The 24,641-nt window shown below is 40.9% G+C and overlaps 1 protein-coding gene across 2 annotated transcripts in view; it reads right to left on the bottom strand.

Moving 5' to 3' along the window:
- Positions 1 to 24,641, bottom strand: part of BCL2L11 (BCL2 like 11) — a 47,151-nt gene that overhangs the window by 18,932 nt on the left and 3,578 nt on the right. The window lies entirely within an intron of this gene.

The raw sequence follows: 24,641 nt of genomic DNA, 5'->3' as shown, positions 1-24,641 counted from the left end.
TCAAGATGAGCTCAAGTCTGCAAACACCACATGGAGAGAAAACATGTTTTTGGGTCTAAGAGCAAATGCATTTTTGAAAGAAGAAGAAAGAGGGAGGACTGCCCTTTCATTAAGCTGTCACTAACATTCACACCCAGTACATTCATCTGTTTACTAATGAAACCATTAAAAGCCACGTGACAGCCAAAAATGAAGGAGAACAAAAAATGTGAGTTGTCAAAAGATCCCATTATGCATTAGGAAGATTATATTCTCCATGTGCCACCAGGAGAGCATTACACTCAGAGGCGAACAGTTCAGTGTACAGGAAATGAGATAAAATTCTTGGATTTCCACCACCATTCACGTGTGACTTATGTTAACTTACTGTAAAAAGGGGCACACCGAACTCACAAACACACGTATTACGTTTTCACCAGAACAAAATAGGTAAAAACCTACGATAATAGGATTTTGCAATAAGAAGGAACATAACTTGCTGTTTTTTTAGTTTTGTAAAAGGCCGGTAAAACTGATAGTGATTCACAGCTCTATAAAAACACTTAAAAGTGAACACACTTTGAAGAGTTTTTGCCAATTCCTTTAAAATCTCTTGCCTCATCTTCTACCCAAGTGAATTTTACAACAATCCCAGAAAGACTGAGGGCCTAAGAGAGGCAGAATATCACACCACCCCTGTGGGGGTGGTGGAGGGGTAAAGGTGACACACACTGACCCGCTCCAGTTATCTGCACTTTGTGAATAAGCCAGAGGGAGGAACTGCTGTAGGAAGCCCTGGTGGAGAAGCACAAAGGCTGATGAAGAGGAAACTTTTAGGATATCAGGCATGGCCTCTGAATACATCTAATCATACAAAATTTACTTTGATTGTACCTGTGTCACACAAATATTTCTAACAAATCTGTAAAAAGTCTTAAAATTAATTTTTGAACTAAACTGGGAGAAAACAAAACTTCTGGGTAGATGTGTTACCAGGTGATGCTGATGTCATAGTTGCTTTTCCTGGGTTTATTGCCCTTTAAAGAGCTACTCTTTTTAAGTGTTCTTTCCCTGATTTAGAAGCTTTTAACAAGTTAGCTCGCCCTTAGGGGAAGAAGAAAAGTGTGTTTTGTTTGGGCACCCACTGCACAAGGGTCTCATGCAATCCTCCTAAAGGAGATGCGCCTACCCACAGGCACAAGTGAACATCCAGCCAGCAAGACACCATCACCCACCTCTCCTGAGCTTCAAGCTCCACCTGTTTCTCACTACACATGACTGAGAGGGAAAACTGCCTTCAGCCCCGGAGTCAGAAGTGAAGAAAACACCAATCAAAAGGATATCTGTGAACTACAGACTGAAGTTTTATAAAATTGGCAGACTGGTAAAAATTGCAGGCCAAGTTACCCAATACTTAATATATCAATGATATTCACAAATCCACTCAACAAACACAAACACTCACATGCCTGACATTGTTCTAGGAGGTGCTCTGGGTATAGCAACAAAGGAGGCCATGCCCTGCTCCCACGGGGCTTACCTTCTTGTAGATTAACCACTTGATTTCAACTAACTGCTAAATTTCTCTGGGACAAGGAGACATATTTTATACTTTTTATAAGACAAAACAAAAATAATTCCCCCAGTCAATTTCCCCTAACTCGTAAATAAAGTCCACTGGATTCTCTTTAACACTTTGACTTGTGTCTGTGGTTTAGAAGCTTCCACATGGCTCGTGCTTGGGCTGGCAATTGCAAACACCACCAAATACCATCAAAGGGGCAATCTCTGTCAGAAGCCAATCTATCAAAACTAGCACTTAGTGAATGCATTCCACCTAGCCAGCAGGTAGGAGCTTTTAACAAGTTAGCCAATTTCAACTTACTTATCTTAAGAGATAAACGCCCTGCTGGCTTTGGCAGAAGCAAATAAGCGAATGGCCTGTTTCTTGTACAAAAAGAAAAGTTCAGTAGTTAACATTAATTAGCCTAAATAAATTCATGGATATAAACACATCCCTAAGCTCTGGCAGGGAGAAATGGAGGGTGAGGGGGTGTGTGTGTGTGTGTGTGTGTGTGTGTGTGACAGAGAGATGCAGGAGGCTGTACTCTTGCAAGTCCCTAAGCAACTCTGGTGCAGATGGTTTCCCAACCAGACCCTGGTGGGCAAAAGGTAAGAAACCATGGCAATGCCCTGGAGCCCTGAGATGTATCTTTAGCATTTCAGAGTTAGGAGAGTTATATTAACCAAAGATAATGGTTTAGAGACTAGGCTTATACTGGAATTGCATACACTGGAATTGGCAATAACTACAGATTACTAAGAGCTATCAACTGTACTTAGGTGTAGTTTTAAAAAGTTATTACAGAAAGAGATACTATAAATTACATTTTGCAAAAAAGACTGATCTGTAGGGGCTACTCTAGCACCTATCACTATTTTTTTAAAAACCAGTTTTTTTGAGAAGCAAATATAGTTATTTCTTGAATTTATAAACCTAAAAGTAATGGCAAACACTCATCCTGCAATAAGACCTAGCTAGTATGCACACAGTAGTACATGGCTATGAAGACTATATGACAAAAACTCTCTATTTTGACTACTTTAACCCTATTCCTATATTTTAAAAGGGTAGTTTTAATCTGTTAGTGCAGTGCAACATAAAGTTCAATTATTTCTTAAGTGACAAAATACCTTCTATGGGGATAGAGAAAGCCTCTCTTTAACTTCATCACTAATTTAATGTTAGTGAGTCTTACACCACATGACATCGACCAGAACAAATGAATGGGGTCTGTAAGCCCCACAGTGGCACCGATCAGCACGAGAATTAAGTTTTTTTAATTTCCTTTAGCATCAGTTTGCTTTGCCACCACGATGGCAAAGGGATCCACCTGTATGGTCTTCCAAAAGCGTGCTTGGAGCCCGTGGGGTTTGGAATACAAAAATCTCCAAACACACGCTGCTCCACCCTCACTCCTGTAATCTTACCTGGATACTCAACCCAATTCCTCCCATCCTAACATACTCGAGCTATCAAAAGATAACTTAGGTTGACAATTTCTAGTTTATAAGAAAAGTAAGTACCAAGCATAAATATTTTATTTTGCTATCTCCAATGTGTCTGACCGCTGTAAATGTTGATACCTGGTCTATAAAACGGCTTTATTTGAAATGAAAGCTCTTACTCTGTAGGGAGATCAAATTTTTAACTCGGCAATTTTATGTGAACATAAAAAATTCTTCAAAGGGGAAATTCTGATGAGGTGCATTTTTACCCACAGAAAATGTAGTTTCAGCACTTATGAAAGCACTTCACTCCATAAACCTGGCACTAAATTTTTTTTTTAAAGCACAATAAAATATAAACTGCTCTTGAGGTAAAGCGACTCCAAAGCTGCAATCTGCAGCAAAAGCTCCAATCCTGCAAGTAGCAGACTCAGGCAGAGGTGACTTCCAGGTAGATCCATGTTTTCTCTTTACTTGTTAAAAAAAAAAAAAAAAGCCACTAATCAAAACTTTTATAATGCAATGTGTCAGATACAAGCAATTTTTGCCAAAAGTGTGTCCGCTGAATCTTCAAACTTCTTAGAAATCATTTTTTGAAGTCCGGAACTTACTGGTAACATTATTTCCTATGGGAAAATACCATGAAGTATTCTTAATCCATTTTTGGAGGAGTGGGGAGGGCATTTTCCAACACCAAGGAACTTTAGTTCTACTCCAAGATGCATGTTTCTTAACAAACTATTCTGGCTCAGCAACAGACTATTTTTAAACTCAAAGTAATTTAAAATCTTAAAAGTTCAACAACTGAAAAATTAGTACCATGGTTAAGTGGTTAATAGTGAAATCAGGCTGGGGCTTTCACAAAGGACTTTCTGTAGCGCCAGCAGCCACGGCAGGAAATTTTTTTTTTTTTTTTAAAGAGAGACTGTCAATCCATAATGAGCTCAGTATCAGTCAGGCTAAACCTTCTGATTTCTCTTTAATGTCCAAGAGCTTCTAACCCAAGAGCCTCTACCCCAGTGCTCCAAGGAAATGAAGTCACATCATGACATTCTCTCTCCAAAACCCAGTCGTTCTCTGTGACGATGCCATAAAGCAACATCTAATGACTCAGGTGTGTGTACTGGGTGGCAGGGGCATGTCACACACAAGCATTCTCAACTGCAGCCTCAGTCTGGGAACGAGGTTGGCGCCACCCTCATTTCTGAGGGGCAGCTGCTGTTTTAGTTCCCATCATTACTGGAGTTTCAAGTGTAGTACCAGAAACCAAATTAAAATTCACAGGAACGCTTCACTCTGTACTGTTTTCAGATGTTCAGGTATCTACAAACACTCGAGTAGAATCAAGATTAGATTTTCAAGTAATCAGCGTGAATTAAGCTTTGAATCGATATTCAACTCAGAACTGAGAGAGGATTTTACACACATAATAGAACATAGTTAGCCAAAAAGTGCACATTCTGTCTGGCACTTGCAGGAAACAGCCAGGCACAGCCGGGGACTGCGGGGCTGTGAGGAGAAAGAAGGCCTGTCCTTCAGACATTGCAGGGCTGTCTACCTTTAGTCTCCAGAGAGATTCTGCTTTAACCACCAAAAGCAATAAAGGATCCTGTAAAGGTCCATTTCTTTGTGGACTCTGAAACCAGCTTTAAACCAATTCCAAGAGATACTCCGAAAATGTTTAGAAGAGACATTGCCTCTGTCTGCAGGTGGGCTCTCTGAAGCTGACACTCATTTAGAGAAAGAAAAATTCCAGGATGTTTATTCAACTCTGTAAGTCTCCTTCTTTAAATATCTTCAGAAATATCTTTCTAAATTCAGTTATCCAAAGCTCACAAGAGGAGGGAAGCAACAGACCAGCCCACTAATGCTTCCTTATAAAACTCACCTGGGTGATAGAGCTGTTTCTAGTCCCAGTTAGCTATAAGGCAAAAGAGAGCAACTGCCATCAGTGTTTGCGGTAAATGCTATCAGAATCACGTTTGAAATCCTCAACTCTGATAGTTCTCAGAAATAAAATAAGCAAGTAACCAACGACACACACACACCTCCCTCCAGGTCTATTTCTCACTTGTATCATTTTATTTTTTGGCAATCCCAATCAATTCCGCTGAGCCACTGGATGAAAATAAAAGCTATGAGAAATAAAGTGACAGCATTAGTACTCAAAGATTCCTCAATCTGTCTCCCTGGAACACATTTGTATCAAAAGCCTCGGCAGTCACATGAATTCAAGACAGTGCTTCAAAAACAGCTGCTAGGATAAAATACTATCAATAATAAAGTTTATGAGATGAGGCCAGTGTTTTCATACTTACTCTTTCAACGTGCACTGCCCGTTGCCTTTATGGGGCCATGGTCAAAAGAAACAGCTTTCATCAATTTCCAGCCTGACCATTTGGAAACTGCCAGTAAACCAAGTCTGTGAAGTTGGACAGAAGTCTGGAAACTAGTGTTCATGAGATTTTTTTCCCTCTTTCACTATTATCTGCCCCTTATAATAAAAATACAAGTCTAAAGACATTAAGATTAATGTGTTATGCCTTTTTACTCATTTCTCATTCAACATCAGAAGAACTAATTATCCATGTCACCAGAGCTGTCCCCGACACACATATTAACATATTTACTAGCAGCTGGGGACAAGCCAGGAGCAAACCCAGACTGAGCTGTGATCCCTATACTCAAGGACATCCCCAGCTGAGTCATGACAGAAGCCCAGCATCTTGCACCATGTGGGAGACCTGGGTAGGAGCCCTCTAAGACTCCCAGCCTGTGTGCCCACTTCCTGGGACAGATGCACATTTCCTAAGGCACTGCTCTCCTAGCTGAAGAACACTGCGTGCTACAAAGTTATTCCTCGTAGGGAACTGAAATGTTCCCTTCTAAGCCCCACCTCAATCTTGATTCTGTCCCTGGGACTATAAAGGAAATCTATGATCCCTCTCAATCGTCACCCCACTTTTTGTCAGTGAACCTGTGTCAAATCTGGTCCTAAACCAGTTCTTTCCATGTGCCTTTTATGACATCCCCTGGGAAGCCCCTTGACCACCTGGCCCGCCTTGGTGTGCTCCTGAAATCGCTGCTCTGAATAGTATGTTGACAGTGTTCTGCCCCTGGTGTTCTGCCAGTGTTCTGCTGGGGAAGGACACAGGACACTGAATACTGCTACTGCTCCTTAGTTTTTCTACACCAACCTTCATCCTAGTAAGTCTCTGGGACAGCCACAGCTCCATTTCTGTAGCTTTAGATTACTTCCAGGGGATTAAAAGTATCTGACCTGTGCCATTTTATTCTGAAAAACAAAAGTAATCCCAAAACTAAGGATAGCTAAAAGAAGACCAACCCTGAAATTACTCTAGTGCAAAAACACAAACCCCTATATTTCTTCTACTGACAAGGTAAACTACCCAATTTATTTCCCCATAAGAAGAAAAATGCTTTAGAGATCTTTTAAAAGTAAAGATAAAACTCTATATACATTGGTTCACTTAAGACCATTCCTTAGAATTAAAATGCTTAATTTGAAGTTACTTTAAGTTGTTTCTAGCCAAAAAACCAGATGTGGGCAAGAGGGGAGGGAGATGAGAATTTAAACTAAAAATATAAGAATTTCTGATGACAAAATAAGTGTGGCTTCCTCTATGAAATTTAAAACCAGTAGCAGGAAACTGGTGATTAACATCTTTTCTCCTAAACTCACATTAAGGTCTTAAGTATTACTGTTTTCACCTCCATGATAAGACCAAGACAAACAGAATCCTAAAAAGCTACACCTTAAACAGTTTTTAAAATAAAAATGGAAAAAGGCCTATAATGTACACGGTTAAAACTTACAATGGTGATATACAAAGTGAAGTACAATTTAACACAGATATGATTATTGATAACACACTGTAGGGCTGAGACATAATGGAAGCTTCTCACTTAAAAGTCACAAAAAGCAGCTGCTTCTTTTTATCCCATTTTGAATAAAAAGAAAAACTTTTCACCTTGATTTTGCTAACCACTCGAATGGCCACTGAACTTCCACTGAGGGAGGATCCAGCGGCCTCATCTGTAAGCCATAAAAATGTTGTATAAATAAATTGTGCCATGTCTTCCCAGACGGAAGACTTGTTTTGTCACAGAAGGAAAAGAACAGGAGGTAGAATCTTCATTAGCAAGTTAAGGATGTAAAGAATTCTGTGCTGACACGTATGTTTATTGCGGCACTATTCACAATAGCAAAGACTTGGAACCAACCCAAATGTCCAACAACGATAGACTGGATTAAGAAAATGTGGCACATATACACCATGGAATACTATGCAGCCATAAAAAATGATGAGTTCATGTCCTTTGTAGGGACATGGATGAAACTGGAAACCATCATTCTCAGTAAACTATCACAAGGACAAAAAACCAAACACTGCATGTTCTCACTCATAGGTGGGAATTGAACAATGAGAACACATGGACACAGGAAGGGGAACATCACACTCCGGGGACTGTTGTGGGGTGGTGGGGAGTGGGGAGGGATAGCATTAGGAGATATACCTAATGCTAAATGACGAGTTAATGGGTGCAGCACACCAACATGGCACATGTATACATATGTAACAAACCTGCACATTGTGCACATGTACCCTAAAACTTAAAGTATAATAATAATAATAATAATAATAATAAAAGAAAAAAAAGAATTCTGTGCTGAAAGACTGTGTGTTCTGGTGCTTTTGAAGGTCTTCAATGTGTTTAGGTTCACATGTTCCTCCTCCTCCTCTTTCCAGGGCAGACATGGCTGCTGCCCAGTGAGTCTGTATCCTAGACGAGAAACACACTGTGTGATACAGATAGAATTGGGATTGTTCTGGCCAGGTGCAGTGGCTCACACTTGTAATTCTAGTACTTTGGGAGGCTGAGGCAGGCAGATCACTTGAGGTCAGGAGTTCAAGACCAGCCTGGCCAACATGGTGAAAACCTGTCTCTACTAAAAAAATACAAAAATTCACCAGGCATGGTGGCACCTGCTTGTAATCCCAGCTACTCAGGAGGCAGAGGCAGAGGAATCGTGTGAACCTGGGAGGCAGAGGTTGCAGTGAGCTGAGATCGTGCCATTGCACTCTAGCCTGGGTGACAAGAGCAAAACTGTCTCAAAAAAAAAAAAAAAAAAACCCACAAGAACTGGGATTGTCCTCAGTGTAGGCCAGTTCCTCATAGGCACCAACTCCCTACACTGCTATGACCACTGCGGAAGGGCCATGGCCCTAACACTGAGATTTCCAGGCAGCCTGAGGTATTTGCCCCAGGGTTGTTAACAGGCCTATGGGAGGACCAAGGCTGGGCTGGGTCACCTGCTGGAACCTCCCACTCCATACCTCACACTAGAGGAGCAGAGGAACACAAAGATGAGTCAACACCTTGTACGGCGTATGCCAGGCTTTCTTCGCAGAGGACAGAGTTCTAAGCTTCAAATGAGCACCCCCCTGGTGAAATCCAAGTGAAAAGAGAAGGAACTGTTGGCACTCATATATTGCATTAAACGCCAATGAGAGTCTCTTTAAATCAACAAATATTGCACTCCTGCTATGTATCAAACTTTTTCTTAAGTTGGTAAGTTGTTTTGACTAATTTAGTAGAATTTATGCTCAAGTATCAGTAAAAGTGAGGTGTAAACTCACATATATACTAACATTGTATCTATTCAGAATTCACTATAGACTACTTCAGGTTAATGCCTTTCTCAAGGGACCAAATAACAGACAAATCAACAAGAAAATACACTTTTAGTCTTTTCTCCACCACACTTATCCCACAGAAAAGTAACTCACTCAACAAATCAGGTTATCGAGCTTGGCTCACCTCAGACACCTTTGCAGATGCATGTGCCTAAGAGAAAATCAGATTCCATCCACTCAAGCTGCCTTCTTTAAAAAAAGTATCAAACCACTCCGTAAGTCTTCTATAAACTGCTAATAGTAAAATGTTTTAGGAACTGGAATGGGAAGCATGTTATGACCCAGGAATACAATATATTTTGGGGGGGAAAAGGCCCCAAGGTAATTCAAATAGCTGAAATCCTTACATTGAAAGTGTTTCCATTTAACACACACACTCTTACCAGCTTGAAATGATTTTTTTTTTTTTAATTTTAGCTTCAAAACCATCTCACTCCTAAGAAAGGGAAGTCCAAACTAAACCAAGCATTATGTACTGTGCAGAGGGCAGTCTGCCAGCACCAAAGACCCAAGTTCAACCCGGGGCTCCAACACTAAGCACAGCCCAGACTCATGTCGGTTTCCTCACTCTGAAAGCAATGTCAAGTCCCCACTGCAAGGTTTGCAGACACAGCACTTGCACTCAACTGGCTGGCAATGACTGTGAGTGCAAGATGTGTGACTGAAAGGGAGACACGCTCCATGGGAAGCTCTCACTCCTGCCTCGTGGTCCACACAGAAAGGCAGAACAGGAGGAGAGCTGCGTGCCAGCAACTCTGTCTCAGGGCTATTTCTTGCCACACCTGTCTTGGCAAACCACAACTCTACTCACGAATCATGTGGATCTGGTCCAAGGCAGAAAAGAGAAAATACAAAGCACATTTTGGTTTCCCAGAGGACACTGGGGAGACAAATTCATTCTAAGCAAACACTTAAAACCACGAAGGCCTGGCCTCTTACAAACGGGTTAAACCGGGTACATGTTGTTTATACTGACTGTTTACTTCCGCTACCTCATAGCGTGTGAAAAAAGGTTACCAAGAAGAAGGATCCATAACTCACTCACTTAGAACTACCAAAAGTTTGATTATCAATGGCCAATAGTCTGTTTAAATTGTCTTCTCACTAAAGGAGTTTAATTACCTCAGGGAAAAGAAGGAAAAAGCAGTTGTAGAAGTCTTGATTTCATTCACACAATGAACACTCCTAATGTTAAATCAATGAGCAACCAATGTATCCCTTATTTTGGGAAAAAGTACGTAAGTTTGCATTGCAAGAAAAAGTACTTGAATCTACGTCTCATGTCTCAAGACACATTTTGAATTATAGTCAAGTTTCTGCCAAATCAAATGGGCCATCTCCAGCAGGTGTCCCCAATTCAGCCCCAATTCAGACAGAGCTGGGGTGGGGCAGGTGTCCAGATGTCTCTCCATGATTTACCTGAGAAGCTGAGGTTCTTCTCAGGTGTTCGGTTCACTGGCAGGTTAGGGGTGATTCAGACCTCCTCTTCCCACCCCCTCCAGGCCAGTTTCTAGAAAAGATGTTCTTTTTTGCTGGCTTGTTTGTTCTGGGACCCAGGGGATTAGAATTATAGTAGAATTTCCAGATGAATTCACTTCCCTAGGAGTTTCCTATACTCCTGGAACGACAGCTCCTTTCCACAGAAAGCAGTAGAGAGCACTTCATTATAGTCATGCTCACTAACCTGCCAGGGCTGAGGGCTCATTGAGGGGCAAGGAAAGATTCCTGTGTGAGTTTCTACCAGGCACTTTGTGTCGATTTGCTTACAGAAAAACTCCCCATGACCCTCAGAGGTGAGCACTATGTCCTCACTTGATGGCTAAGGAAGCTGAAGCTTAGACAGACTCACTGCCCTGCCCAGGTTCCATGGAGGGCAGGCAGGACCCGACCCAAAACCTGCTCCAGACCCAAGAGCAGCCTGTGGGGGACAGAGCTACCAAGAGCAACCTGCCAACACCAAATTCATCCATGATCCTGCCCAATGGAGATGTTTCCTGAGAGATTACTCACTTTGCAAAAAATAAAAAGGCAGACCCCAAATGAGTAAATTAGGGGGCTAATGTTCACCCAGAGTACTTTCGGTGATGGTCCTCATGGGACCAAAGCTTGATCAGCCCGGACAAAATCTTTACCAATGCAAAAGACACAACGGTTAACACTGAATCACACAAACAAGGTATGCATGCCCAGTGACAGGCTGCTGGGAATGCCAAAAACAAAGATTAAAATTATAAAGAGCAAAAGTTTTAATAAGTATTATCTACTAAATTTGTTCTGATTATAAACATAATACTAGTTATGACAATTGTGTACATACACAAAGGCACACAGAAAAGACCACCTGTGGCCAGGAGCAGTGGCTCACGCCTGTAATCTCAGCACTTTGGGAGGCTGAGGCAGGCAGATCACTTGAGGTCAGGAGTTCGAGATCAGCCTGGCCAACATAGTGAAACCCTGTCTCTACTAAAAATACAAAAATTAGCCAGGCGTGGCGGTGGGTGCCTGTAATCTCAGCTACTCAGAAGGCTGGGGCAGGACAATCACTTGAACCTGGGAGGTGGAGGGTGCAGTGAGCTGAGATCATGGCACTTCATTCCAGCCTGGGTGACAGCGAGACTCCATCTCAAAAAAAAAAAAAAAAAAAAAAAAAAAAAGAAAGAAAAAAGGGAGAAAAGACCACCTGTAACCAGAATACAATAATACCCACTACTGACAGTTTAATGTATTCTTATATTTTTGATATGACAATGAACTTCTTTAATACAGGGTCTGACAGATGTGGGTGGCACAGAGCTTACAGCCAGCACAGGACCAAGCCTGTGAGGTCTCCAAGGACAGGTCTTTGGCTTCTGTCCACAATGTGATGAGACTTGCAGAGAAGGAAAGCAGTCTGAGGTCAGATGTCCCAGCACAAGTCTCAGCCATTGACCAAGCAGGGACCAGAGGTGGATTAGGCTAGAAATGTCATCACAGGAGGAATACACCGAGACTGAGGCTGGCCTAACAAAGAAGGAATGGAGACAACTTAATTCTGGTGCGGGAGGTGGAGACGGGGCAGGGAGAGGTGGTGGTTTATAGCGATTCCTGTGACAGGCAGGATGACCACAGACATCGGGTGTGTGGAGACTGGGCCAATGATCAGATTTAATGGTTTTAAAGTAAGTCAAGCAGCAAGGCATCGGAATATACAGCATTCAACTGGCAGTTAGGTGTGTATCTCTAAACCTACCACGAGTACTCTAAATATAAAACAAGTCAGAATCTTTAGTAAGAAGTCCCCGCTAAGGCATGTAAAATCGGACTTGGGTTACCCAGACATTTTCAGGAGTGATGTCAGAAAGCAGCACAGAGCACGCCCTATGGGCACACCACGAGAGTCACACACAGTAGAGTTATAGCAATAGATATTATGGTTATCATCTGAAAAAGGTGGCCTGGATCACGGCTAAATCTCTTTCCATCATTATAAGTCTGTTATTCCATATAGAGAGTAAAAAGAAAGAGTGAAAGAAGTAACTTCTAAAATTCAGGGTAGTCTTTGCAGCCAGAGCCAATTGATACTGCTATGGTATAAATGTTACATCCCCCCAAAACTCTCGCTGAAACCTAACCTTGAAAGTGATGGGTGTTAGGAGGTGGGGCCATTGGAATGGGATTAGTGCTCTCACAAGAGACCCCAGAGAAACCCTCACATTTTCTACCACTCGAGGACACAGCTCGAAGGTGCCGTCTAAGTGGCCCTCACCACACACCAAACCTGCTTTTGTCTTGTACTTATCACCCTCCAGAATTGTGAGAAATAAACTGTTGTTTACAAGCCACCCAGTCTCAGGTATTCCATCAGAGCAGCTCAAAGGGACTAAGACAAATAGCCACCACAAACACTTAAAGGAAGCTGTAGATCTCTAGTTCCACTAAGGTGGAGGAGCCATCTCCCCAGGTCCTTCCTCTCCCAACTGAAAACCCGACACAGAACCTCAGACAACCCTAGACAGAACACAGCAAGCAGGCCCAGGAAAACTGAAGTGGGAAATAAGACAGGCTGCTGGGGACCTCAGGACTTGAGGGATGACGGACAGGGAATATGCCATTTTCCTCACTCCCATGTATCCTGGACAGCATGCTGCAGAAGAAACCTCCGACTGGGCCTCTCCAAGAGGCACAGATAACGGCTCCATGGGAGGCCTGTTCTCCATCGCCAAGGGACTGAAAAGAGGGTGACCTAACAACAGAAAACCACTTCATGATTCCTGCCCTACTCCAGCCAAACAGCAATGGGAAAACCACAACACCCCTGGCAGCAGCCCCACAGCACCGCGTGGCCAGAGTGGGGAGTTGATCTTCCAGCCCATCCCCAGCCTAGGGGAAGCAGGAGGTGCTCTGATTCCGCCACCAGATGGTGTCAGCAGGCCGATCTCCCAAGACCCTCCCTGGCAGAAGCAGGCAGAGGTGATCCGCCTGCCCTGCCAGAGCAGTGTTAGTAGGGCAGTTATCTAACATCCCCTCCCAGAGTTACATTAGTGGGGCTGAGCAGTGAGCAGTGAGCAGTGAGCTAAGCCTCCACCTCTACTAAACAGCAAGGAGTGGGTACAAGGTGGGGTTAGTTAGTTGACATGACATTACACACACCCACTGAACCAGACAGTGCAAAACAGGGTTCATGGGCCCATCGCATCTCCCAGCCCCAGCCTTGGGTGTCTGGGCACCCAGTGGGTACTGAGTCTTCGTCCCATCTGGCTAATTAAAGAGAACAAAAGAGAACTCCCATCCAGCATCAAAGAGGGAGAATCAGGTAGTGGAAAGCGGGCCTGGTTGGCATGTTGTACCCAAACACCCCACCGCTGGTGTGGGGGACAGAGGGAAGTTGAGTTCTGGCCTTTACTCTGCAGAAACAAGGTGTGAGGCAGCCCTCTATGGTCTCCCTGCTTCCTGGTGCCAGCAGTGGCTGAGGGAGCCAAGCTTACACACCTCCCCCAACAACTGGACACAATAAAGCAGTGTGCACTGGGGCCCCTCTTTTGTTTGGAAAGTACCAGCAGGGCCAAGGAGGAATCTGAACTTCCAACTTACCTAGTAGAAACAGGCAGAAATCTTAGAATTGAAAAATATAATTAAACATAATTTTAAAAACAATCAGTGAATATGAGGCAAAATCAACAGAATTTACTCAATCTGAAGAGAGAGAAAATATACTGGAAAAAAATGAACCATCTCAGGGACTTACAGGACTAACAAAAGCACTAACATTCTTATCATCAGAATTCCAAAAGAGAGGAAGGGACTGGAAAAGTATTTAAAGATATAATGGCTGAAAACTCCCCAAACCTGGCATAAAACGTGAAACTCCAGATTCAAGATGCTGAGTGCACCCCAAAAAGGATAAAGCCAAAGAACCCATGACAAGACACATCACAATTAAACTTCTTAATACTAAAAGACAAAGAATCTTGAAAGCAGCCACATAGGAATGACACATAACTTAGTTGAGAACACCAATTCAAATGACAAGGGATTTCTCATCTAAAACCATAGAGGCCAGAAGAAAATGGCACGTTTTCCAAGTACTGAAAGATACATCAACTGCGAATTCTATCTTCAGTGAAGATATCCTTCTGGACTGAAGGGGAAATAAAGACATTCCCAGAAGGAGAACTCAGAGGAGTTGTTACTAACAGACCTATCATTAAAGAACTAAGGAAGTTCTCTAAACGGAAAGGAAATGACAAAAGAAGAAAGCTTAGAACTTCAGAAAGGAAAGAACACTAGAAGGGGAAAAATGGGAGTGACTATTACTAGACTAACAGTACTTTCTTAGATCATTATTTGATGGTTGAAGCAAAAATAACAACACCAACTCATTCAGTGCTCAATGTACATGGAAGAAATACTTAAGACAATTATATTTGAAAAATGGGGCTAAAGGAGCCTAAAGAAAAGTAAGGTTTCTATTCTTCAGCTCCCATCATAAAATGCTGTGACCATTGATACCAGCAGACTTAGAACACATATTTCACACATATACTGTAATACCTGGAACAACCACTAAGAAAATGATACAGACCAATATCTTTTAAAACACCACAAACATATCAAAACGAAATCCTAGAAAATGTTCGCATAACCCACAGTAAGGTTAAAAAACAAAAAAGAAACAAGGAACAGAGGAAACAAAAAACAAGTAACAAAAAGGCATTTAGACTTATATATATTACCTTAAATGTAAATGGTCTAGACCATGTAAGAGACAGATTGGGCAGACTAGATAAAACAGGTTTATCTAAAGACATGTCATATATAAAAAACTTACCTCAAATACAACATATGCAGATTGAAAGTGAAAGGATGGAAAAATACTATGTTAACATTAATACATTAATGTTAAAAATGCAGAAGTGGTATTAATACCAGATAAAGTACATTTTACAGCGATGATAGAAGATTGGATCCAACATGAAGACATTTTAAATGTGTAAACTCCCAAACAACAGCACCTCAAAAGACATGAAGCAAACTCTGATACGGCTGAAAGGAAACAGCTGGGGATTTCAGCACCACATTCTCAGCAACTGACAGAACAAGACAGTAAAATCAGCAAGGACAGAGAAGAACTGAACAACACAATCAACCAATAAGATCTGAATGATGTATATATAACGAACACTCTACCCAATAGCAGCAGAATACAGATTTTTTTCAAGTACCCATGCAGCATGGATCAGGCACCAAAATAGACCATATCCTGAGCTATAAAACAAATTCTCGACACATTTGTAAACTGAAATACTATAAAATATACTCTCTGACCATAATAGAATCAGAAAGAAAACAGTAACAGAAAACAGGACAGTCTCCACAGATTTGGGAATAAAACACATTTCTAAATAACCTAGGGTCAAAGAGGAGGTCTCAAAGGAAATTTAAAAATATATAGAGAGAACTCAATGAAAATGAAAACACAACATACCAAAACACGTGGGATGCAGCTAAGCAGTAGGGGAAAGGAAATTTCTAGCGCTAAATAAATGCGTACATTAGAAAAGCGAAAGGGGGTAAGACTCCACCATCTCTGCTCCTGAGACATAGCTGCTTGGTTTGTGGATGGCAGTTCCAAGGTGAATGCACAGCACGCTGTTTGGCAGGCTGCCATTCTAATTGAAGAAAATCCTTTTGCTTTTGAGTTATTTATAGCTTATGATTGAGTAAAGTATACTTTTGTGAGCAAAATTTACCTTTCCGAGTTCTCCAAAATTTGGAAACTACTCATGAGTATTCTTATTTTATGGCAATATAGTTATTTGCGTTAAGTTCGGTTAAGAATTTGTTTTCTTTTTTCAGTCACCAAAATAGACCATATCCTGAGCTACAAAACAAACCTTGACACATTTAAAAGAACTGAAATTGTATAGAGTATGTTCTATATGCAATTGGAGACATGGGTTATTTTACCAAGGCTTTGACTGAATGGCATATTTTCAGATATGACCAGACTGCTTTAAAGAATAAAAAGCCCCTTGAAAAAAGACAGGCCTGGTACCTTGTCTACACAGTTCCCTTACAAGGTTCCTGATCTTCGATAAGCAAAGAATGTCATTTTCCGACAGGCCCAGGAACCTCAAGATACTTTGGGACCTTGAGGAGAATGGAATTCACCCGATTTGTAGGTATTACAGGCCATGTGTGGTGGCAAATTTTCAGCTTGGCTTTCAAGCCTGGAGGCTTCTAAAAGTCTAATCTGAGATTCCTTATGAAAAAATTCCAGCAAAGCCAACTTAAAAAGAGCCTATATGGCCAATCACTATTCTCGTTGCACTTTATGCAAATAATCAGGCTAAGTATAATGAGACTAAAATGTATTTTGCAAATAAATTGGTCCTTGGTAGGAATGGGGAAACTGGAGAAAAAAAAATATGCTCCAAAGAAAACTATAATACCTGTTATCAGATTCTAGCCCTAACTATTATTTTTGAGATTTTATTACTTGCCTACCATTCAAACTGCATCCTGAATTATTTCCTAGCTACAAGCCTCTAAAGAAGAACCGAGTTCTAATTTTCTTCCTGTTCTTTTTCATTATAATCTTTGTGTGCATATTAACAGTATTTATCTCATTTTACTTCTTCCGAGAAAACCAGAATCATGGTATTCTGAGGACTACAAATGATTCAACAAAGCCTGAGACTCTCCCTCATTTGGAATCCCACTGTGCCTGATCTATTTTCCATTGCCAAGGCACTACTGGTAAAGCTATACAAAATGAAGCACACCCACTGAAGGCTCAGGGACCATCGCAGAAGAGCAAGGCACATGAGACTGTAAGAGCCAGATTGGCAGCTGGAGTGTGGAGGCCAAACAACTCCATCTTGGATGCTAATCTGCTGTGTTGACTTCTGATCAGCTCTGGTTTTGGGAATGCCTCCAAGATTTCTATTTTATCTACTGTTTCTTGGGTACGAGCATGTACTTACCATCAATCCTGTCCTTAGTTTGATGCTATCTTACCATAAATACTGCCCTTAAGCCAACTGTCCTATACATCCCTTCTGAAGCATATATACACTTTCCCTATGGCTCATAAGCCCTGGGTCTGGAGGGTAACCACGCAGGGATCTACCATCTCGACTTGAGGCTGCCCGAGATAGGGTTTCTGTTTGTAAATACCTATTAAATGTTTCTTTCTGAGAAAACAATAAGAAGAAAAGAGAGGAAAGGTCTCAAAGTGTCTGTCTCAAGAAACTAGGTGTCTGTCTCAAGAAACTAGGAAAAGAACCTAGCACAAAGCAAGCAAAAGGAAATAACAAACAATAAATTTAATAATAGGAAAGTAGAGAAAAATCAGTGGAACAAAAAGCTGATGTAAAAAAATCAAAACTGATAAACTTTTAGAAAGACTGACAGAGATAAAAAAGACACAAATTACCAATATCAGAAATGAAGCAGGGGTTATCACAACAGATCCTGCATCCATTAAAAATATGGGAATACTACAAATACTTTTCACATTCATAAATTCAACAACTTAGAAGAAAGGGACCAATTCCTCAAAAGCCACAAACTATCAAAACTCAACTGGGAAGAAATAGACAGCCTGAACAATTCTACAAAAACGAAGAAAAAAAAATCCATAATCTAAATGCCCGCCCACCCCCCATCCCCCCACCCCCCTCCCCACCCTCCACCAAAAAAAAAAATCTCCTGGCCTAGATGGTTTCACTACAGAATTCTACATTGAGAGAAGAATCAATACCAATTTTACACAATCTCTTCCTGAAAATAAAAGAGGGAACTCTTCCTAATTAAGGTTCTGATATAAAAACCAGACAGCCTTAAAAGAAAACGACAGACCCCTCTCAAGAACTTAGGCGAAAATACTCTCAACAAAATATTGACAAATTCAATCCAGCAGTGCACGAAAAGAATTACAGACCCTACCCACGCAGGATTTGCCTCAGACATCCAAGAGAGACTTAACATTGCAAATCAATGGAACGTACCCTATCAACAGGTTAACATAAATTAACATCATGGGATCATATCAACTGATACAGAAACATTTTATAAAATCTAACATCTATCCATTTACGACAAAAACTCTCAGCATTCTGGGAATACAGGTTAAAACTTCCTCATTCTTTTGAAGACCACCCGTATAAAACCTACACTTGGCATCATATTTAATGATTAAAAACAGAAAGCTTTCTCCCTAAGATTGGGGACAAGGTATGGATGCTTGCTCTCACCACTCCTAGTCAACATAAACACTAGAAATTCTAGCTGGTGCAACTGGGCAAGAAAAAGAAATGCACACAGGTCAGAAAGAAGACACAAAACTGTGCCTGTTTGCAGATCACATAACTATATAGATCTCCCAGGAAATCTACGAAAAACTCTTAGAATTAAGGAGTTCAGCAAACTGCACAACAGAAGACCAACATACAAAAATCAATTTTATTTCTATATACTACAAGTGAACACATAGATGCTAAAAGTAGGGCCAGGCGCGGTGGCTCACGCCTGTAATCCCAACACTTTGGGAGGCCAAGGCGGGGCAGATCACCTGAGGTCAGGAGTGCAAGACCAGCCTGGCCAACATGGTGAAACCCATCTCTAATAAAAATACAAAAATTAGCTGGGTGTGGTGGTACATGCCTGTAATCCCAGCTACTTGGGAGGCTGAGGCAGGAGAACCGCTTGAACTTGAGAGTTGGAGGTTGCAGTGAGCCAAGATCGCACCAGTGCACTCCAGCCTGGGTGACAGAGTGAGGCTGTCTCAAAAAAAAAAAAAATGAGAAGTAAAAGTGCAATAAATACTTCTTTTAATCCTCCCTGAGTTCCCGCCGTGCCAGGGCCTTGCCAGAACATGCAAACACGGTGTCCTTCAACAGGTGAATAGCTAAGCAAACTGTGGTGCATCATCTATGGAATACTACTCAGCAATAAAAAACAAGGCACTATTGTTACACAACATCTCTGATTAATTTCAAGGGAATTATGCTAAGTGAAAAAAGCCAATCTCAAAAGGTTACATACAGTATGATTATACTTACACAGCATCCTTGAAATGACAAAAGTACAGATATGTAGATCAGATGAGTGGTTATCAGGGGTAAGGAAGAGAGAGAAAGGTGGCTGTGGCTACAAAAAGGTATCATGAGAAATCCTTGTGGTGGAGTTGTTCTGCATCTTGACTGTGGTGGTGGCCATACAAATCTACACATTTGATAAAACTGAACAGAAATAAACACTCACAGACACATGAAATGGACTGCATGTGAAACTGATGAAATCTCAATACAGTAGATGGATTCTGTTAACGTAATTGCTGGTTGTGACAGTATACTATAATTAGGCAAAATGTTACCATTGTAGGAAACTGGGTGAACGGCATATACGATTTCTTTGTATTATTTCCTATAAATGTATGTGAATCTATAATTATCTGAAAAAAAAATTTTTTAAGATGTAAATTTAAAATTGGGTAACTAACAATTAATAAATGTGTTTGGAACTAGTAAAGAAAAGTATCTTTCTCTTCTAGCACCTTCTCTCCCCACTTAGGACCTAAAAAGTTTCCTTATTTCCCTTGGTGTCAGACAAGTAACTATGGGGTTTCAGAGACAGAGCTGGGACTCCCTCGAAGACACCTCTATTGGGAGGCTCCAGGCAGCCTGGAGGTGCTGAGGAAGCATGTGCTCTACCATCTACTTTTTGAAGTCCAAATATACCATGGAATTTAAAGAGGTAAAACAAAACTCTGTATTTGCCTGAAGAATGCTGCTGTTTACAATGTTCATTTAATGTTTAAAATGCTTACAAGATTCTGCTAATCACTTTCATTCTCCTAAGTCAACCAAACAACCCAAGGAGTAAGCTTCATGGAAGTGATGTGCCCTGAGTGGGAAGAGTCAAGTCTTGCTTGCTAGAGCAGCACTGCACACTCCAGCTCCTCTCTCTGTGAGGCCAGCCTGTTTAGATGAAACAGAACACCAGCCACAAATCTAATTTTGCATTTTTCTAGTAGCCATGTTTAAAAAGGTAGAAAGAAACAGAGAAAGTCAATATTAAAATACATTTTATTTAATCACCAATGAGCATATGACAAAATGCTCAAGCAAGAGGGAGAGAGGTGGCTGTGGCTATAAAAAGGTATCACGAGAAATCCTTGTGGTTGAATTGTTCTGTATCTTGACTATGGTGGTTGCCATACAAATCTAAGCCAGTAAATATAAATCCAAACCACAGTGAAATATCACCTACATCCTCTAGGATGACTACTGTTAAAAAAAAGTGTTGGTAAGTATGTGGAGAAACTGGAACCCTCGTGCCCTGTTGGTGGGAATGTAAAATGGCACAGCCTCTATGGAAAACAGCATGATGGTTCCCCAGAAAAATTAAAAATAGAACTACCATATGATCCGGCAATTCCACTTCCAAGTATACATCCAAAAAAATTCAAAGCAGAATCCCTCAAAAGATATTTGCATACCCATGTTCATAGTAGCACTACTCATATTAGCCAGAAAGTGGAAGCAACCCAAGAGTCTCCTGATGGATGAATGGATAAATGAAATATGTGATATACACACACTGGAACAACCTTCAGCCTTAAAAAGGAAGGAAATTTTGACATGCTGCAAGATAAATGAACCCTGACGACATTATGCTAAGTGAAATAAGCCTGTCATGGAAGAGCAAATACTATATAAATTTAACTTATATAAGGTATCTGAAGTTGTCAAATTAATAGACAGAAAATAGAATGATGGTTGTCAGAAGCTGGGGGGAGGGGGAAATGGGGAGTTGTTTGATGAGTGGGGAGTTGTTTGATGAGTACAGAGTTTCTGTTTTGCAAGGTGAAGAAGTTCTGGAGATTGGCCGCACAACAAAATGAGTGCACTTAACACTACTGAACAGTACACTTAGAAATAAATGGTTCAGATGGTAAATTTTACGCTTTGCGTTTTTTTAACTGCAATACAAGTTTGTATTCTATTTAACCTATATATTTAAAACACCATTTCAACATGTAACCCATATGAAAACAATTAAACTATTTTGCATTTTTTTATGTCAAAATCCAGTGTGTATCAATACTGAGAGCACAACTCAGTTCAGACTAGTCCTATGCCAAGTGCTTAATGCATGTGTGGCTTCCCTGCTGAGCAGTGTTGAGCTAGACCTCAGCTGTCACCACTACGTGGCAAACCTTACAGCTAGATCCAGGTAATTAAAAACATTTTGGCGGAGCAGAGGTCAGGATCTTTTTCTTGCTACCTGCCTTCTTAAACTTTATTTGTCCGAAAGGCTAACAGGCAGAGCAGGATTGACTCGTAACATCTCCTGGGCTTCTCCTCTTTGTCAGGCACTCGCTAGCATCTGCAGGCCATTATTCCCCGCCCACGGAGCTCACAAACTAAAGGAGGGGTCAGACAAGTACCAGCTATAAGAGAAGTACCCACAAGACGCTGAGGAAAAAAAAAAGAAGAAAGCCATTAACTCCCATATGTGAATTCCAATGCGCCAGGGAACAAGTATAAAATTTTAAGACATTTACTAACCTGACACTAGGAAGCATTCCTCCATATCCTGACTTTTCTCAACTCTTATTTCCAACTGTACTGACTACACTTTAGTGTACTGACTACACTTTAATTTGCATTAAAAACACATACGGCATAAAACACTCATCCAAAAAGGCACTCAGTAAACCAACACATGTGAGTGATTTTGATAAAAATAATCAGTTATTCACTAAGGTATCATTTGTCAAGTTAATCCTCCCAGAGTATAAGGAGACCAAAATTGAGGAAAAGTGAAAAAACTGTATCTGTTGCCCCACAGATAAATATATTCCTTGAACCTGCCTTCAGAAAAATCAGAGACATAAAGGAAAATATGAAAACAGTGTTAATACACTTAACTACTATACATTCCTCATAAGACTTGACTTTCTCATTAGAACAAAGATGCAAAAACAAAACTTCAAGACACACTTGATCTCTACCCCAAGTCGCTGAGCAAAAAACTGCTTTGTGGCTAAAGGAGCCCCTGGCTAAGGCGAACCTCTTTATAACCTCACATTTGTGTTCCACTAGTTCAAACCAATCATAATAACTTCTTTGTGGAAAATATATTTTGCAATAAATTATCAAAAGCTTCATTGAAGAACTTCAAGGATAGGGTTGAGTAAAGAATACTAAACAAAGTAAAGAGAACCACTTATCAACTCAGCATTATTTCAGTGGTCTTCAGGCATGAACTAAGACTGTAGAATGTCCAGAGAAAATTATGGACTACAAAAATTCTAAATTTTATGCTTCAATTTAAGAAACTCACACCTGGCTAAGTCCTTTCCTCCCCCAACCCCAACTCATCCTCTCCCAAAACAAATCTCCCAAAAACTTAACACTGAAAACTTAGCTCGGTACATTAACTTTAAACAAACTCCTTGTAATTTCTCATTTAATCCCATGCATTAAACTCTTCATCACACCATCTACTGAAATGTAGCTAATACTATAAACTTATACGTCAGGATCCACTACTTTACTTCACAGGTATAACCATCAGCTGTGCATCATTATTTAGATTATGATCTTTGAAGCCCTGTATCTTCATCTCAAGTAACACTGCTTAACTTATAACTAGCTTGTAAAATAGTATTTATCACCAAAAAAAAGCATTCGTGCCTGTCTTTACATTAAAAAATACACTATCTCACCCACTGTTCCCAGTTCCAGGGAAGGAGAAACTATTTCCATGCATTAACCCACCACCTACAGAGACCAATGTATGCATTTTGCTTGAAAGGGACCTGGTTAGAGAAAACAGCTTAATAACCACAAGTGTGAAGCTTTTGTTGTGAAAGTGTGAAAAGCTAATAGCTTCCAGAGGGTCTTTAATGCACATGTGTTTCAGGACACACACCATAAAGCCCTGTTAACTCATTTAGTAAGCAAGGATCTCAGAGTAAGCGAGAATGATCATATATATGGGGGAGCATTTTCATGAGTAGAACAAAAACTACAAGCACCAAGAACTTCTAAGGCTGAAATGAGTTCACGAGCAGTAGTAACAGCAATAATAAAACTTCCAGCTCCTTTCCCTAAGGAGGGGCCCTAAAAAATTACCTCCTGGCATTTGGCAAGAGACGAGCAGCCAACATGTGTAGCTGCTAAGATGTTTGTCATTTCTGCCCACCACCTCACAGGTGTGCCCAACCTCTGACAAGTGACCACCACTCTGAGGTTCTTTCCAATTCTATAACATGGGCAAAGCCCTGCCCGATTTACCTCACTGAAGCCTATGAAGACAGAGTTGGATGGTATTTAGAAATGTCATTTTGTTCCAGTGTCTGTTTTGATGGGTTTCTTGAGTTAGCCTTCATCATGAAGTACAATCTAAATTGTAATAGACTCTGTACTGGATTTCCTAATTGATAACTCTACCAACTTACTTCTATTTTGTTCATGTATGGCAAGCTAATCTGGACAAATGGTCAATGTGATAGACTACTGATCAAGACATGAACCTTTTCCATTGGTGGGGAACAGCAAGTCGATCAACACAGACTCAGCCCCTCACCAGGGTTACCCAAAGTATGTACCCAAAGTCACATGCTGGAGGTTCAAGGGCCAAATCAAGTCTGCAGATGTTTCTTTTCAGCTTGTACAATGTTTTCAAAATCAGCTGTCAATGTTGAAACAGGGTATCTGGCATGCATTTTGCATTCCTGGGTTATCTTGCAATATAGGAAAACCCACCCTCAGACCACATGCCCTTACAGCCACAATTAGGCATGGCCCAAACATGGAAGGGGCAAATACTCTCCAATTTACCAGTCTCCACCAGGTCAGTTCCTTCCACGACTTTGCCGTGGGCCTCTGTGGTATTTATGTTAGCCACTCTTGGTTCAAACCCTACTACTGCCTTTAATCCCTGAAATAAAAACCTACAACCTAATCTGATTAGTACTATGTGCAAACCCTCTGAGCAATAAGCACAAAGAGGAATTTAGGCAGAAAACAAACCATTTTCATGGTTCTATGTTGGTACTGCTTTCATGAACTAGTTCATTTTTTTAAAAGTGTCATTTTCAAAAATGATTGTCATCTTTCTTTACACTTTTGATTAAGCTATTTTCTGTAAATGATCAGTTCCCTTTCAAGCAAAATGTCATTACTATGTAAAGCCTGGTGGTTAAAACACACTTTAGCTTAATGAAGACAGACCAGAAAGCTAATGGTTTGGACCTCAACTCATCACTGCCACAAAAGTTAATAACTTTGTACAAATGTTGGTTTGGGCCATGCGCGGTGGCTCACGTCTGTAATCCCAGCACTTTGGGAGGCTGAGACAGGCAGATTGCAAGGTCAGGAGATTGAGACCATCCTGGCCAACACGGTGAAACCCCATCTCTACCAAAAATACAAAAAA

This window comes from Nomascus leucogenys, chromosome 14 (assembly GCF_006542625.1).
Source record: "Nomascus leucogenys isolate Asia chromosome 14, Asia_NLE_v1, whole genome shotgun sequence".
Classification (NCBI taxonomy): domain Eukaryota; kingdom Metazoa; phylum Chordata; class Mammalia; order Primates; family Hylobatidae; genus Nomascus; species Nomascus leucogenys.
This window is presented reverse-complemented; position numbering and strand designations above follow the sequence as displayed.